Source organism: Ursus maritimus, unplaced genomic scaffold (assembly GCF_017311325.1).
Source record: "Ursus maritimus isolate PB19 unplaced genomic scaffold, ASM1731132v1 scaffold_11, whole genome shotgun sequence".
In the NCBI taxonomy this organism is placed as follows: domain Eukaryota; kingdom Metazoa; phylum Chordata; class Mammalia; order Carnivora; family Ursidae; genus Ursus; species Ursus maritimus.
In genome coordinates, this window is record NW_024423453.1 from 9,319,244 (window position 1) to 9,334,914 (window position 15,671).

Here is a 15,671-nt window from a genome sequence, read left to right on the forward strand (position 1 = left end):
AGTGATCACTAAAAAAAATAGGAGCTTTACAGCAGCCTCAGACTTCAGAAGTAAACTTGAACAAATCAGTAAAGCACTATAAAGTTAATAAAATATAGTAGTCATAAAGTCTATTTATTATAGTTCAAATTATAACTTGTGACCTCTTCTATTAAGGGTCATCTTTCTATGGTATAGTTGGCAGTAGAAAAAAGGTATATATCATATATTTCTTGAGTTAAACCAAGTAGCAATTTCTTCTCCACACAGCTTTCTGTTCCTTGCCACTCTCAGCACTGCCTGGGGCCACCACTCACTTTATTGTAACTACCCCCCAAAACACCAGTGCCACTATCCTTTTATTATTGTGTTGCAATTGTCATATAAGGAAAGCCCTACCTCTCTTTACTGCCCTCTCCCATAATTTCTCATAACTCCACCAAGAACAACAGATTACAGACTCAGTGAAGATTTCATGACAACCAGAGGGAATTGTAGTCTAGTATAATGGTATGACGATGGGTAAGAAACCTAAGACTGGATGCTGATGTTCAAGAAAAAGCATAACCTCTAAAAGATCCTGCATGGGCTGCCTGTCTTTGTTAGTCTTATTTCCATCTGGAGTACAATCTCATCTTATCCTCTCAGAGAGTGGCTCCTTTAAACCTACACCCCTAACCTCAGGGCCTGTCTCAGGTTCTAAAATCTGTTTTCTTCCCAAAATAGGCAACCCATAGGTCCCAATCACCCACCAGGTCACATTTGTTTCCTTATATCCAAGATACTCAGAATAGCCCAGGATGGCCTTTTTAGGCCAAATTAGAATCCCTTTGTGATTCTTTTTTTTTTTTTTTTTTTTTTTTAAGATTTTTTATTTATTCATTTTACAGAGAGAGAGACAGCCAGTGAGAGAGGGAACACAAGCAGGGGGAGTGGGAGAGGAAGAAGCAGGCTCATAGCAGAGGAGCCCGATGTGGGGCTCGATGTGGGGCTCGATCCCATAACTCCGGGATCACGCCCTGAGCCGAAGGCAGACGCTTAACCGCTGTGCCACCCAGGCGCCCCCCCTTTGTGATTCTATCTCCAGCGTGACTGACCATTCTTGGGGTGGATACAGTTCTTTCACTGGGTTTTCTCCTCTCACTGGTTTCTCAAGTGAAAATGAAAAAAGCAAATCTCTGTATTTGACAATATTTTTCTGATAGTTCTAAGGCTTGGTTTTCTGAAATCTCCTGATAATTCTTAAATTCATTCAGATTTACAACTAGAGAGTGGAAAAAAGCCATGGGATAACGAAGAAACAGAGACTCTGACAACAATAACAAATGACTGGTCACTTTATTGTAAGAGAAAATGACATAACTGAAATTAGAACAACATAGATGTCTGGCAGAATTTTTGGTAAAAAAGCAAGATATGCCTTACACATAGAATTAAGTCTAGGATGGGGAGGGAGAAAAATGGTTCCACACTGCAGTCCACAACTGATGTAAAATAATTGCCCTGAGTCATCAAGTAAAGTCTTAATTATAATTAAGGCAAGGAAGGATATAATGAACTTTATGAGGATACACACACACAGTATTCTTATTACCTAAATTCTGCATAATTTGGTTGTTTCTAAATTAATTTATGTGGTTATATCACAATATTAGCTGAGTAGCTTCTGAACTAGTTTAAGTGTTGTTTTTTCTTTTCTTACTGTGACTCATGCTGACATTTAACTGTGGTGTATAACAAATGACCCTTTTAAGCAGTAAGTTTCACTTATTTTTCTTGAAATATGTTTGTCTGTCAAATTATTATCAGTAATTACTAAAGATTTACTAAATTAAATTACTAAATTGCTATTGGTAATTTGTAAATTTTTTCTAGTTTAATCTATTTCTATCCAGTTGGTTTTACTTACTGTAGTTGATTCCTCCAGTTCTGAACTTCAGTAACATAACAAACCTATCCTATTACTTGTCATTCTCTCAGCATGCTCTAAATTAGATACATAATTGAAATGGAAAGCAGCTATTGGCTGTAAAGTATTCTGGTGTGTCAAGAAGCAAACTACTGGCTACATCTTAATCTTGTCACTAATTACCTGACATGGAAATTATTTAGTTTCCTTGTGTCTCAGTTTGTTACTTGGAAAAATTAGGAACATTTTCTTTCTTAATCTCAATGTTGATGTGAAAATGTATATGAAAGAACTGTATTTGAAACTGACAAAAAACAGATGATCATTTTTAAAAAATTATTTTTAGGGATCACAGGAATATAGCTCTTACCTAATGAAAACAGAACTTTTCTCCATCCTTGTCCTATCCAATTTTTTCTCATAACAGAAATGGATCAAAATATAGCTTCAGAATCCCAGTTGGAACTTTTATAGCAATATTGTAGTAACTGATAATGGCAGTATATTATCAGGATTTCTAATCCACATGAACTTCTAATGGAAAAGAATTGCCCACCTACATGGGAGAGTGAATTTTCCCTGATTCTGCCTTTTTTGTATATACTTAAAGTGGGGCATAGTAACACTCTTGAAGGACAGGGAATTATTATTTGATAATTCTGCCACTTATATAATAACAAATTCAACAATTTTTATTGAGAGCCACATACTGCTAAATGCTGTAAGGGATACTATTATGAGTGAAGAAAGACATATGGATGTAAAACTAACAATAGAAAAATGTAAAATGGTAAAATGGGATGAGTTATTAATTCTATTTGAGGGTATTGAAGAAGACTTTGTATTTGAGGCAATAAGAGATCTGAGTCTCGAAGACTGAGTTGGATTTTAAAGGAAGAGTGAACAGGGTTTCTACTTACATACTTCAGAAGTATATTGAACTACATAGAATATAGATTACATATTCTAGTTTCATATATATGCAATATAGTATATATTATATGTTTTATATATTCTAGTTATATATATGTGTGTGTGTATACATATGAATGGGAATAAATAGCATGTTTGTGGAATCATTAGAGATTCAGTGGGTTTGGAAATTCAGCAGGCTTATGAAGGAAAGCTGTGGGAGACAGACTGGAAAGGCGGGTTGAAGAAGATGAGATTGTAGAAGTATTCTTCTGAATGTCATATTTATTTTGGACTTTATTTTGAGTAATGGAGAACTATTGGCACTTCTTGATTGTGAGAGCAAGATTTGTGTGTGCAAAGCAGTTTATATTTTAGGAATTCAGTCAAAGCCTGACTGGATAAGACTAGGGAAANATACAATCACCTGCAAAGAGATAGACTAAGCTGATTGCTCCTGGTTAATAAGGTAAGGAGGAGATAAGATTAAAGGTGTTACAGGAAAATGATCAGTAGAACTTGTTGGCATATTGGACATAAGGTAAAAGAGAAAAAATAATAAAAAATGACTCGGATACATACCTGATAGATTAGATAGCTGAGGTAAATGGTGATATCATTTAGTGACATTAAAAATCCAGAAAGAGGAGCACATTGGCACATTGGCAAGCCTGGTTGTGTTGTATTCAAGTCTATCAACCTAGCATGAAGTTTGACCCTTTAAAAGTGAAAAAATTCTATGTTGTGGTTCTGTGATTGGGATTTTGGAGAATGGTAGTAATATAGGTTTCAGAAGAAAGGAGTTCACGGTGTCAGACATGTCATAAATATTGAGTTCATCAATTTATTGATAAGGTGATAGCAGGAGATAGGCTGAAAACTTTTTCCTAGACAACGATTTTTGAAATTTCTACCTTTGAGTCACCTCCTCTAAGTTTGTATTTCTCATAGCATGGCCACTGGGGCAGCAAGCACTACTAAATCAGAAATGCTGGGCATTTAGAGGCCAGAATCTGTTTTAAGAATCCCACCATGCACAACACATGAATTATTGAACTCTACATCTGAAACTAATGTGTACTATATGTTGGCTAATTGAATTTAAATTTAAAAAAAAGAATCCCACCACGTGATTCTGATTCACACTAAAGGATTTCAACATTGATTGCACATTGGGATCATCTGGGGATCTTTAAAATATACTGATGCCTGGGCCACTTTACCGATTCTGATATAGTCAGGTATGAGGTCTGGTCAAAGGACTATGGATTTTGAAAGTCTCCCAGGTGATTCTAATGTGCAGCTTGGGCTGAAAACTATTGTTCTAAAGAGTAACAATAAAGAAATACCAAGAGGAATGTTTCTCAGACTTCAAAAGTGAAAACCAATCATCTTAAAAATGCAGATTCTAATAGAGTAAGTCTGAGTGCAGCCTATGAGTGCATTTCTAAATAGTTCTTCTGTGAACTTGACCACAGACCACACTTCAAAGAGGGAAGCTCTAGAGTATAGTCATCACGTATGTATGATACACTCTCACAGATATGAAAAACAAGGGATTATTAGCTGGGGATGGTTTGTCTGGCATGGGAATCAGTAGCACAGGAAAAGAGGTGAGAGTAGGAGTCAGTCAAATTTATAAAAATATTTAATTTTTAGAATATTTTTAGATCGAGTTGTCCAAAACCACAAGTGCTTCTTAAAAAGACTGATCCTTTAAATTAAAGTACTGGAACAAGCTAACCTGAAGGGCTCAAAGTTAAATTTTTGTAGGTAGGCTCCAAGAGAATCATTGGATTCTTATTTCTTCCATGTTTTTCTGGAAAGAACATGGGTGTGAGTTTCTGATGTAACTTTGACAGTCCTATTAACTATTATTCTGGAAGGATTAACCCACATGGGCTCATATCAATCCACTCACAATTCAATGGGAAAGTACTTTCTATTTGTGTGTCCTCACCTATTAGTAAAAGTCAACCTCTAATTTTGGAACATTAGAACCATGGGGAAAAAGATCCCCAAAAGGAATTATGTAGTCTTCCTTTTGTTGTTGTTGCCATTTTTCAAAGAAATGTGCCTTTATGGATCTAATGAAGATTCATTTTTCAGTGTGTTTGCAGGAAACCAATTTAGCCTGTCCCCTTTTACCAATGATAGTAGTCAAACCGTTACTTGTCTAATTGGGCTCAGGAATGTCCTAATTAGCAAAGCACCTCTGAGCCTGAGATGACAGCTTACTCTTTGGCTCTTGAATTCTGGCTGCTTCTTCATTAATCAAAAGAAAAAAATAATCACATATGTTAGAATGATTAAATAAGACCTCTGCCTTTCCATTGAACCTTTAGGCTTCTGGTGTTAGGAGAGATGGACATTTTTTTTCCTTGTAAGTTGCATTCTGGACTTGTTAATTGATTAGTAAATGAGTGAACTGATCTTGGATGGGAAAGGTATGAGAGATTAATTAATAGTAGTTAGTCAATATTAAAAGGAAATGGGTCAAAATGGAGTTCGGTACCATACATTCCTACTATGAGTTAACCCCTGTATTCCGTTCACAAGATTCAAAAGGAGTTTTTTTAAAACTCACTCTACCATATTAATGTTTAATTAGGGTATAAAATGGTGAAATATCAGCTTTTAATATTTAATTTATTAAATAAGTTATGAAATATATTCAAAATCACAAGTCATATAATTACCTTATTAAGATAGAAATATGCTTTTCACATTTCTTGAAAATATTTTAGTCAAGCTCTCCATATGCATCTTCTAAAATAGTCTCATCATCAGTACAGTTGCTTGTTGTATCCTCCCTCTCATGCATTTGTCAAAAGCACATCATTTTACTGGCCCACATTTTTTTTTAGATAAAACACATTTTGGATCTGTATATGATATTCTCACTGGAAACTTTATCCTAAAAGTATACAACCACAAAACATGAGTACATTTGTTTTTTTATATTGTTCTATGTATATGCATTCATGATCTCCCCAACACAACCACTTTCTGCTTTGCTTTTTAAGTAAATTTTAAAAGGCGTATTTACAATCCAACACTTGGAATTATGAAGTCATGCTCACTAGAGTAATGAAGAAATCTGTATCAATTTTTTTTCATAGGGTGCGTGGGTGGTTGAATTGGTTAAGCGTCTGCCTTCAGCTCAGATCATGATCTCAGGGTCTTGGGATTGAGCCCCACATCGGGCTCACTGCTCAGCGGGGAGTCTGCTTCTCCTTTTCCCTCTGCCTGCCACTCCCCCTGCTTGTTCTGTCTCTGTCAAATAAATAAATAGAAGCTTAAAAAATTTTTTTTCTTGCTTTCTCACCAATTAATCAGTCACTAGTAGTGACATGTGGTTTCAGACTATGTATTTTTTTTCCCTAAACAGAATTTGATTAGTCTAATTTAGTAAACAGAGAGAGGACCAGCAATAAGTAGACTTTGTAAGACCTGGATATAAAGTAACTATATCTGGTTATCTGAGAGTTAATATTTTAGGAGAAAAAAACTGTTTGCCTTATATTTGAACATACCCAACAATAATAATGTTTGGTCCACAGAAATTGTTCTAAAACAAATTCATACTAATTATCAATGCTTTTGAATTCTACATTCAATCTTATTTTTGTATGTATTTGAAACTGATTATGATTGATAAAAATTATAAATACAATTTAGGGAATTCTCAAAAGGTATTCATACATTATATAAAAAGTGAAATACACACTATATACTCTCTTACAAGATTGAGGCCTTTGTGGACTATATTTCTTTTGCTAAAAGTTATTTTTGCTGGGAGAGGCAAATTACTAGGGATGGTATCTGGAAGCAAAATTAATTCAGTCTTAATTTAATCTTAGGGATTTTCCCTTTAAATTTAGTAACTTCTAAATTTGAACCCACTTTAAAAAGTTGTGCTTACCTGTATATTGGCCAACTTTTGCAAATGGTGGTGACGAAATTGCAGCCACTTTCCACAATGCACATTTTTTTTTATTGTTGTGGGTATAATTTGAAGGCTGTTCTCTGCTAGGCTCCACTGGGTTCAGCCCAGATCCATGAGTCTTCTTGCTCCTGGATCCCTTCTGAAGAAGGAGCCACCATCTGTGACATGATGTTCTCATGGCAGAGGACAGCCGCTCAGGTGGGCCAGAGCCGACCCAGGCAAGGCATTTAAAACTTCTACTTGAGCAAATGTGTACCACATTCACTCACACTCCATTGACCAAAGAAAGTCATATGGCTAAATCAATGTCAATGGGGCAAGAGAATATATTCCCTGCAGATGGGGAAGCATGACAAGGATGGGGAGGAGACAAATAAGTGTGAGCAAATAATACAATCCACCACTGATAATCACTTTGCTGACTGTCTTGTAATGTGTAACACTTGCTTAATCGTCATTAGAACTAGAATTAATGTCAGCAAGTGTGAAGGACACATATTGCTTTTAGGTACTTAAAATGGCCATGAAATTGGATGAAGGTCAATATGTCAAAGTTGAGAAAAGCCAGTCAATATGTTTTCTAATGTACTTTTAGTTTCTAATGATGCTATTATTAATACTTTCTTTTATGCTTTTTAAACTTCTCAGAATAATTTTTATTTATAAGTCCTATTTGGGAGTTTTTCCTTTCTGTACCATCCCTGTCAGTGTAGCTCCAAGTCTGGTTCTCTTCCAGCTCTCCCAGAGAGTCAGGAGATATTTAATTTCCCTTAGTATTTCTGCTAAACTAGCTAGACTAAACTCTTTTCTATATATATCCTATGGAGTGGATATGTATCTTTAAGAAGCTAATATATAAGAAGGTACCTAGCATATGGTATGCATTTTAAAAAGTCACCTCATTTTCAGTTCTATAATTTCATTTTGAAAATGTTGATGTATTACTTTACTGTTGATTTTTTTTGTCACGATACTTTCAAATTCTTAAGAATTTCTTACCTTAATTTTTTTCATTGTCTCTGAAAGCCTGGGGGTGGTAATGAACATAAGATGAAAAGCAGTTTTTCTACCACTCTCTGAAGATGTTTCTAAATCAATCATATGTCCCAGACTATCAAAGCAATTCCAATTTAAAATAAGCTGCTGCACTGTCCCCATAAGTATACTTTTATATATGACATCCATGTTCCATGTTTTGGTTCACAAAAATATGATATCCTTGGAACTTCTGGTTTGGTAAACATGTAGAGATTCAGGAAGTGGCATGCTAGGAGAGGGCATGGAAGCTCTGGGCCCTTTCCCTCTCCTGTGCCCTGTGCATCTCTTTAATCTGGCCATTCCTGAATTATATCTTTTTATAATAAGCTAGTAATCTAGTTTTAAGTTCTGCTCCCAGGTTGTGTTTCTTTTTAGGCAACTCAACAGAAGAATTACAAGAGAATCCAAAAAGCAGTTTATGATGATTACAAATTTGTCACTAAGACAGACCTTAAAAATTTAGAAAAAAAAAATTTAGGGCTCATACATCTCATTTTTACCAGGCGTATATGCATGGATTTTTCATGGATGTAAGACTGTGTCATGAGTGAAATTGATAGTAAAGTTATTTGCTTATGAAGAATACAGGAAAAATAAGATCTGATAGAAGATAGATGATGTGCACAGAGTCCAATTAAAGGGTTGCCAAAAGTTAACAAAGAGCTGACACTTAAAATAATTGAGGGAGAGGAAGAGAAGCAAAAATCTACATGGAAAAAGGAAATAAAAAGCCCTTCTAATATTCTCACCAATGATTGGTTTAAGTTGTTTGAGAACACTGACTTCAAAGTAGACAAAGAAAGTAAAGAATTTTAGCTTTTGAATCCAGTTGTTTAAAAAGTTAATGAAGAAAATTCTTAGAGCAACAAATACTTTATGAAAAAGAAGAGAAGGAAGAACTAAAAGGAAAACCGAGTGATGCAGAAAGTTCTAAGAATTCAGATGATGAAAAAGACTGAGTTGAAGAGGTCAGGAAACAGCACAGACTTTTCCAACAAGAGGAAAAAGCAGCAAGAACAACTGAGGAAGAACCAGCAGACAGTCCTCAATCCCCAGTTTTATGATGTCAAAGCAGGAGAAATCAGAAGCTACAAAGATTCTGCCACAAAGCAGAAGCTGATGAATAAAACCCTTGAAGATCATTTGAAACTTGAAGCAAAAAATGGGACATTGAGTGTATCAGAAGCCATGGTTGTCAGCAAACAATTGACATTCATGTTAAAAAGTTCTGAACGGCAGAAGCAACAGGAGGCTGAGAAACTGCACCAAGAGAGGGAAATATTTTGTCATTCAGCGGTCACCTGAAGTCAAGAAACAGAAGAGAACTGCTGTTTCATTGAATTTGGAAACAATCCTACATCTGATTTGGAAGGAGCACTTCTCCAAATGGGTCATCATTAGAGTCTCTTAAACACAGACAAGGGAATGCACATTTTAAAAGTTCCATATAAATTCTTGATATATCTGCACAGGTAAATATTTGACAACTTGTCCCTGTGCTTATGGGTAGGACTTTGAAGCTGGGCCCCCACCACCTGGTCAGTGCATGGCCCCAGGCTGCTTTTCATACGTTGTTCCTTTCCATAAACATTGTCCTTTTCCCCCTGATTTTAATCAGGTAAACCACATTGTTGTCTTTTAATATTGTGAAATGCATACCATGAAATGAAAGGTTATCCTGCGCTAAAAATGAAGATCGATCATATTCTGTAACTTTTTTCTTATAACACCTGCTACCATTCATGATTAAACCATTCAGGAGTATCATCCCTGTCTTATATGATGTGTATATATTGCCGTGTTTGTGTTTATAGGTATATGTTAATATGTTTGTTACTTATGTGTGTGTTTGAGATTTTTTTAAAAAATATATTTTATACCAAGAGAATATAATTTAGTGGTAATAACAACTTGAAACAAGAAGTGGAAGCTACTGGTTATTCTTTTAACTTTTCAAAAGATTAAATACAGATTTTTTATTTGTTTCTTAAGTTTAATTAAAGATAAACTGGCTGGAGAAGACATTTTATTAAAAACCTTCATTTAAACAACACATACACTATCCTTAAATATAACTTTCAGTTAAATATGAGGAAAATCTAACTTCGAAATCTGTCTCCTTGTTAATTTTCTGGATAATTTGGCATTTGGCTTATCTGATTGACATTATTTATGTCATTCCTGAAGCTGAATGTTGAAGAGGACCATGGACACAAATACTGAAGAATTATTGTGCAGCCAGGATATCTGTCCTCCCTGTGAGAGCCTCCAGACTAAGGGGATTGTGTTAATTCAGAGACCCAGGTTGGCTATGTGGGAGGGAAGAGAAGTAAAGACAAACGACAGAAGAATGGGATCCATAGTGACTGTGGTCCTCAGGTATTCTCTTTAGCGTGCAAGTAATAGTCATTTATTTTTACAATTAAAAACAATTCATTTTACATAAAATGTTCCATATTTTGAAAGGTATATTTTTTTAATTTAAAAAGAAAGATCAGGGTGCCTGGGTGGTACAGAGAGTTGAGCGTCCAGCTCAGGTCATGATCTCAGGGTCGTGATATCAAGCCCCCACAATGGGCTCTATGCTCAGCCTGCAGTCTGCTTGAGATGCTCTCTCCCTCTTCCTCTGCCCCTCCCGCTCACGCTTTCCCAATCACTCCCCCCCCCCCGTTTCTAAAATAAGTAAATCTTAAAAAAAGAAAAAATCACTACAGAAAATTCTATTAGCATTTTGGGCTATATATTTTGAGACTTTTTTCTATTTATGCATATTTATTTTCTTTAAAAATGATTTCATACTGTACATATTAGTTATTAACTTGTTTTTGTTACCTAACACTCTACCTTGGATATATATCCCTACAATGTATTCTATTACATCATTTTGATGATTGCATAAAGTATTTTACCACATGGAGATTACATAACTTTTTAAACCAGCTTGTTTATTTTTCTCTCATATTTCATTTTTCAGCATAAATGTTTTTGAGACAAGCGTTTTTACAGATAAACCTTGGGAAAATGCATAATTATTTCTTAGGATAAATTTCTAAAAGTGTAAATCCTAGATAAAAGATCATATATATTTTTAAATTTTAAGAAAATATTATGGACACTTTCTCTAGAAAATTTGCATTAATTTACATTCAATTCAGCAGTATTCATGAGGGGATCCATTTTTCCACTCCTTCACTGATTGTCATTCTTCATAACCTTGACCTACTTGAAAGCCAGTTAATAATAAGCTGAATTTTCTTTTTTAAGAAACTATTTTCCAGGAGTGCCTGGGTGGCTCAGTCAGTTAAGTGTCTGTCTTCCACTCAGGTCATGTTCTCAAAGTCCTGGGATCGAGCCTCACATTGGGCTCTTGGCTCAGTGTGGAGTCTGCTTCTCCTGTTTCCCCTCTGCTTGCTCATTCTCTTTCTTTCTTGCTCACTCTCTTTCTCAAGTAAATAAATAAAATCTAATTTAAAAAAAGGAAGAAAGAAAGAAAGAAAGAAAGAAAGAAAGAAAGAAAGAAAGAAAAAGAAAGGAAGAAAGAAAGAAAGAAAAAGAAAAAAAACTATTTTCCATTATCCCTATTTCCATTTTCTGTCTAAGAGTCTGTGGAAGAAGAGGTTAAAATCTCAGTGGCTATTCCTACTCATTCAGTGGCCTGAGCAGTGGAACTTGCAGACCAATCTTCCATGACAGGCTGAGCACTCTAATTTTCAGAAAGGAACTACTGGATAGGCACAAAGGGAGCCTGTACACCTTCAGACCAGTCTGAGATTTCAGGTTGAGTTAGTAGGAAATTTAGGGAGCTGGAGCAGTCCGTTCACCCTGAAATTCCTTCTTGGTCACAGCCTTTTTCAGCAGCAGCCTGTTCTTTTCACTCTCTTCAGGATCTCTGTAAGTAGAGATCACGTATTACCTCCCATGGATGTTCAAGGGAGATTCTGCCATACATGCGCAGAGCTTCCTGGGCCAACGTTTACCGTGTACCAGACTTTTAGAATGAGTTCCCTTTTTGTTGCATGTGGGATGGCAATGTCCACATAGTGCAGAGCAAAGTCTGTGTTACAGAGAGCAGCAGTAGGCAGATTAACACAGCACACCTCTGTAAGAGGCTACTGGTGAGCTCCAGGATCAGTCACTGCTGCAAGTCACAGCTCCCAAAGGCTGGATCTGGTTGGCAAACGTTCCAGGAGTGGAGTGGCCAGCAATAGGAGTGACTCCAGTGGCACAGCAAACTTGAGTGCATCTTACCAGCCAGTATTCCTGGAGGATATGGCACTGATATCAGCTGCGTTTTCAATGGCACAAGCTGCCAGCAGAATCTTCTCCCAGGTTCTCTTCAGGCTTATGATATAGATACTATCTCTTTTCTTTTGTAGATGTATTGTTCCATTTGGAAGTCAAGTGTGGTGCATCTAAATGGAGTCCTGCTGCAAGAGATTTTGAGGACATTGTCCTCCTTGATTTGTGAGATATCAAAGGCTCCAGACAATTTGAAAATTTCCCTTTAATTTATGAAGGGAACTCAGAATATCATATGGATCCCTCTTGGGGCAGCACAGAAAGGTAATGAGCTGTATTTTATTTTATTTTTTTTTAAATGGTTTTTCATTATATTATGTTAGTCACCATACAGTACATCCCCGGTTTCCGATGTAAAGTTCGATGATTCATTAGTTGCGTATAACACCCAGGGCACCATGCAATACGTGCCCTCCTTACTACCCATCACCGGTCTATCCCATTCCCCCAACCCCCTCCCCTCTGAGGCCCTCAGTTTGTTTCTCATAGTCCATAGTCTCTCATGTTTCATTCCTCCTTCTGATTACCCCTCCTTTCTTTATCCCTTTCTTCCCCTACCAATCATCCTAGTTCTTATGTTCCATAGATGAGAGAAATCATATGATAGTTGTCTTTCTCTGCTTGACTTATTTCACTTAGCATTATCTCCTCCAGTGCCGTCCATGTTGCAGCAAATGTTGAGAACTCGTTCTTTCTGATAGCTGAGTAATATTCCATTGTATATATGGACCACAACTTCTTAATCCAGTCATCTGTTGAAGGGCATCTCGGCTCCTTCCACGATTTAGCTATTGTGGACAATGCTGCTATGAACATTGGGGTGCATATGGCCCTTCTCTTTACTATGTCTGTATCTTTGGGGTAAACACCCAGTAGTGCAATGGCTGGGTCATAGGGTACGAGCTGTATTTTAATTCACATTTCCATTATTATCAACTTACAGTTTTTTTTTTTCATGTGCATTGTCTGTTTATATTTCTTCATTTGTGAATTACCACTTATGACATTTTCCTATTTTTCTTTGGAGTGTTTTGCTTGTAAGTTGCAAGCATTCCTTTTGTAGTAACCAGTTTAAAAAATAATCACTCAAACATGTTGCAAATAAACTTGCTCAATTTGGAGCTTTCTTTTTAAACCTGTTTACCGGTATTTGCAAGCAGCTTTTTATTTATGTTTTTTATAATTTTGGGTCAAAAATGAGCTATTGAAAATAGATTTTCAGAAAAACTAATCTGGCAGTGATAGGGAAGCTTGTTTAGCCAGGGAAAGCTCAATTAGGAGATTAATTCATAATCAAAAACTGAAATACGGGTCTGCAGGCAGAAGCCAGAGATGGAAATAAAGCAAAGTGAATAAATGTCAGATGCCTTTTTAAGGGAAAAAAAAATGATAAGGATTGGTTGAATGTAGGATCTAAAGGGATGTAAGAATCATGGATGATTACAAAGTTTGAGACTGAGAAAAATGTACCAGTGCTAGAAATATAAACATTGGCATGCTGTACCTTTGAGTCTCAAAGTTTGCTTTGTTTTGTTTCATTTCAAGTAAATTAACTTTACTATAACAACAATCTACAAAATGAACACTGAAGAGTTCTTAGAATTTTTTTTCTACTACATCTTTGATGAGTGTTTTGAAATAACCAGTCATGTTTTATTCTGTTTCATTACTTAACCAATATCTGTGTTGTCAGCTAGTAGCCCTAGGTAAAGAGGATTTTCTCAGCCTTCCAACTTCCTACTATGGTTGTGTTAATCCTCCTGTCCCATGTTGGCCAGGGTCATAGGTGATTTGTTGGGATTATTTGCTGTGTCATCAGACTCCGGTATGCAATCTGCTTTTGTCCCTGCCCCTATGTTTCTGAGTCACCCAGTACTGTATCTAAACTCAAGTTTAGTAATATGCGGGATCATGGGCAATGGCAAATGGTTTGGCTGATCAAGGGCCTGTAAAGAGAAAGAATAAGATTTTGAGGGAGATTGAAGGAGGTCTGGGGTAGAGACCTGTTGTTAGATATATGAGAACGGGCATGAACTGTGGAGAACAAAAGGCACTGATACATTGTTGTCTCTGGCTATAGGAATGTGATACCCTGCTTATGAAAGGTTGTCATAGGAATCCCATAGAAGGAGTTCTCTGGATTTCTCTAACACCTTATCCACAATTCCAAAAATACAAAGATCTCTGAAATTCAACAGTTATTTTTCTTTTTGCAAACTCATTTGGCAATAGAAACTTACTTGAACTGACATGAGGACATTTATACTTTTTATTGTGTACTTTTGAGATAAAATTGATATATAACATACTATTTTCAGATGAACAAGATGATCATTTAATATCTGTATATACTGCAACATGATCACCATAATAAGTATAGTTAACATCATCACCACAGATAATTACAATTTTTTCCTTGTGATGAGAACATATGATATCTATTCTCTTAGCAGCTTTTCAATATACAATATTTTTAATAATAATTTTTTATTATATTATGTTAGTCACCATACAGTACATCCTTAATTTTTGATGTAGTGTTCCATGATTCATTATTTGCGTAAAACACCCAGTGCTCCATGCAATATGTGCCCTCCTTAATATCCATCACCAGCCTATCCCAATTCCCCACCTGCCTCCCCTCTGAAGCCCTCAGTTTGTTTCCCAGAGTCCATAGTCTCTCATGGTTCATTGCCCCTTCTGCTTACCCCCCCTTCATTCTTCCCTGCCTTCTCCTACCGATCTATTTCTTATGTTCCATAAATGAGTGAAACCATATCATAATTGTTTTTCTCTGCTTGACTTATTTCACTTAGCATAATCTCCTCCAGTCCCATCCATGTTGCTGCAAATGTAGGGTAATTGTTCTTTCTGATGGCTGAGTAATATTCCATTGTATATATGGATTAAGAAGATGTGGTCCATATATTCAATATACAATATAATATTATTAACTACAGTCACCATGCTGCACATTGTATCCAATGGCATCTTTATTTTATAGATGGAAGTTTGTACCTTTTGGACCCTTTCCATCCATTTCACCTCCCCTACTCCCCACCTCTGGCATCCATCAAACTGTTTTCTGTATCTCTGAGTATAGGTTTTTGTTTGTGTGTGTTTGTTTTTAGATTCCACATGTAAATGAGATTATATGTTATATGTGTTTCTCTGTCTGACTTATTACACATAACCCTCAAGGTCTAGCCATGCTGTTGCAAATGGCAAGATTTCATTCTTTTTTATAGCTGAGTAATATTTTAGTCCGTGCGTGTATATCACATTTTCTTTATCCATTCATTCGTCGGTGGACCCTTAGGTTGCTTCTGTGTGTTGGTTATTGTAAATAGTGCTTCAGTGAATATGGGAGTGCATATAACCTTTTGAGTTAGTGTCTTCATTTCTTTTGGATAAATATCCAGAAGTGGAATTGCTGGACCAATGATTGTTCTATTTTAAAGTTTTTGAAGAACTTCCATACTGTTTTCCATTATGACTGCACCAATTTACAATCCCAGCAACAGTGCAAGTGTTCCCTTTTCTCTACATCCTTGCCAGTACTTGTTATTTTTGTCTTTTTGATAA

General features: G+C 36.0%; 1 pseudogene; it reads left to right on the forward strand.

The window, feature by feature from the left end:
• Positions 1 to 497: 497 nt before the first annotated feature.
• On the forward strand, positions 498 to 9,127 carry LOC121101897 (annotated as a pseudogene).
• Positions 9,128 to 15,671: the final 6,544 nt, after the last annotated feature.